The sequence below is a fragment of the Rhipicephalus sanguineus genome, unplaced genomic scaffold, assembly GCF_013339695.2.
Source record: "Rhipicephalus sanguineus isolate Rsan-2018 unplaced genomic scaffold, BIME_Rsan_1.4 Seq2705, whole genome shotgun sequence".
Taxonomy (NCBI): Eukaryota; Metazoa; Arthropoda; class Arachnida; order Ixodida; family Ixodidae; genus Rhipicephalus; species Rhipicephalus sanguineus.
In genome coordinates this window covers 6,499-9,747 of record NW_023614912.1, presented here as the reverse complement: position 1 = coordinate 9,747, position 3,249 = coordinate 6,499, and positions in this window count along the sequence as shown.

The window sequence follows — 3,249 nt, the reverse complement described above, 5'->3', positions numbered from 1 at the left end:
CCGCGATTCTGCCGTCTGAGGCGTCGCGCGCTTTACCACGTGGGCCATTCTGCGCATGAGGGGAAACCATCGCCGCCCGTTCTGTCGGGGACCGGCGGCGCGCCTTTGCTTGTCTTGGCACAAAACAAACAAAAAAAACCGTCATCCCCACTCCCTAGGAAACACGCCTCAACTCATTTCCGGCAAAAAAATGTAACGAGATACTCGTGTCCTACATGGTATCGCAATACAGAAATACAGATACTCAAAAGTATCTCTAAAATACTATTGCGATACAAGAGTATCGCGACACTGCCGAGCCCTGGTATATATATATATATATATATATATATATATATATATATATATATATATATATATATATATATATGCACAGGATGTTGACCTGTAATGAAGTGCCGGTGGGAGATTTCCCTTGTGCGTAGTTGAACAATAAAGATTCCCAGCGCGCACGTTAAGTACAAGCGGACTGAGGGTCTCTGTGTCTAATCTTTCTTCTGTCTCTTATTGCCCATTTGCAGTGATTTTTCTGTGGGAAGCACCGGCGCACACTGCACGTTTCGCCCCTCCACAGGTTTCACGTTAGTGGAGCTCTTTTCGATTCCGGGATCCAACACTTCATAATGTCGAATCCGGTTCTGTAGCGTTAGCTACGCTTGCCTAGCCGGAGCCGATTTCACGTGGATGGTCATGAGCCGTGCTGCGCATGCGCGAGGATCAGTGATGTCACACAGCTGGGTCACCGGAGCTGGTATCTCACGCGCTCTCCGAAACCGCCGCGCGCGGCTAGCCGCTGCTGGTATGCGCGTTCGGGAGGAGTGGCGTCATAGGTGTGGCAGACACGCTGGCGCCGGCGCGCGCGCCGACTCCGCCACCGCCACCAACGGCTCGCCGCTGCTGGTTTGCGCCGCATTCGAGAGGAGTGCAGTCGTAGCCATAGAAACAGTGGCGCTGGCGCACGCGCCGTTTTTCGCCTTCGCCGTGCAGTCGCCGTCTGACACTGCGCTGGGGCCGCTTGATAGCGCCTCTGACTGGCGTTTGCAGGTGGGTAACGCCATGGAGAAGGAGAGTGCAAATGCTGCTCGCGGGTACAGAAGAGCCGAGAAGCTTGTATCATCGGATCCCGAAGTAGTTGCCCGGCAATTAGCGGTTCAGCGTGCGAAGAATGAACAGAAGAAGGCTAATAATCCTAGACAATCTGGAAAGCTAAGAATAATCAGCTAAACCTTTGCTAACGCTACGAAAATCCTGGCATAGCCGAGCTAAGCCACTGGAAATTTTTTAAAGTTGCATTTGTGAGAACAGAAGGATGGACCACAGTGTTAGTGTTTGCATAAGTTCAATGCACTGGAACGAACCCGGCTCCTTCCTTTCCTCGGCGCTTATGTAGATATGAGTGCAGAATCAAGAGTCCTTGCAACACACACAGTAAACTCTGTGTATGAGTAGTCATTGCTCGTGCGAACATGGGAGCCAAGTATTGTAGCACTGCATGCAGCAGGCAAGTCTCCCTTTCTTTTTCAAAAATAGCCGAAAATATCTCGCTCTGCTCACGGCAAGCTATAGACTGGGATTGGGTGATTCGATGATCCTCAAAACATTTTCTGTAACACTAAAATTGTTCTTTTAAAGCTGACCAAATGAAATTATAATGTATTATATATCTCTTAAGAAACACAGAAAACGTAACTACTCTGAGTAGTTCCGTTGTCGATCAACGGTCGTCTGCTTATTGTTCCGTTTTCTCCCGCGTTCTTGTTAGGCAGCACTGCGTCTACTATTGTACAACACCTCCACTGAATAGATTCTACGTACCTGAATCTGTCACCTTTCCCGTGCTGAGCCCACTACGATAGCACTTACCAATGCATATCGTTGTATCCTAAAGCACCGGTGCGCTTCCCATTCCACACGGTCTCTCTTTTACACGTTTCGAGAGCAGAAGATGCCTTTGCCAGATGTGGCTTGGTGTTCAACTAATTGAACTTGCTTGAAAATACGCTGTCTCCATTTTGCTGCTGTCAGTCGTTCAAGCTGCTGTAGGACAAAGCCGGTGCGCAACAAGGACTCACAGAACTCGGCCAGGCTTTTCGCAATAGCGCTTCTTGTGCTGCATAGTTACTGTGGCAGCCACAGTGTGCCGCCCAGTGCCGGATGCACAATCAGTAGAGAGAGAGAGAGAGAGAGAGATTAAATATTGAGGGAAAGGCAGGGTGACCAACCACAATTGTAACATCCGGCTTGCTACGTACACTAGGGGGTGGGGTAAGGTAATAGTGGTCTAAAATACACATTAACGCATCGCACATCATATTGGAAGTGTGCGAAGACATCCTAAGAAAAAGAGGCGAGTAAACGCGAAAAGGTATAAAATGCGCTGACGAACTTCCTTGCACCTTTGCCATCCCTCCTCCCTTTCTCCTCTTCCCCCCGGCAGCTTTCAGCACGCTCGCATGGTCGAAATACGATAAAAGGAGATTAAAGCGTGCGACAAGTCCGTGTAACTCTGCCCGCCAAACTATGCCCGTAGTTGCGTGACTTTAAAAATGCTTTTGCGGCAAGCCAATCGTGTGTTAGTAGACACCGATGATGAGGTTATTCCATGGTTCCTTGTAGCACATGGCCCCATTAGTAACTTGAATACGAAACAAAAATACTTTGAAACAAAAGTGACGGATGAACAACAAACATTTTCTAGCGTTGAGAAACGTATGGTCGAGCAATCTTTATCAGACCCGTGGTTTAAATGGCTTTAGTTTCTTAAACAGCTATGCAAAACTGAAGTAAGGTGACTCACTCCATTTTTTTAAATAATCTTCCGTACTTACAAGGTTCCTTTCATTCACTCCGACGTCACGAAGGCAATGACGAAGCTGCCTGACAGCATCAGTGGTGAACACCGCTATATCAAGAGATGTAGCAATGCACACGTTCCATTTGGCCAGAACACTCATGCCTGGCTGTATACAGTATTGACGGCTGCTACTGTGAAAGGTTGGACACACGGGATAACTCGCTTCTGCCATATTTTCCCATGACTACTCTCATTCTGCTTCTACTATAATGGCCTGTGATTTTTCTAAGACCACTTTCACGTTGAACGAGGTCACTGATGAGGTTGAGGTACGGAAAAGAAAAAAATATATAAGAAAAAATAAAATATCGCGATCAGGCCGCGTGACATAGATAGATTCATTAGCATCGGAAACGCAGCCTTGACTCGATCTAGGTTTATAGGGCCCTCACATG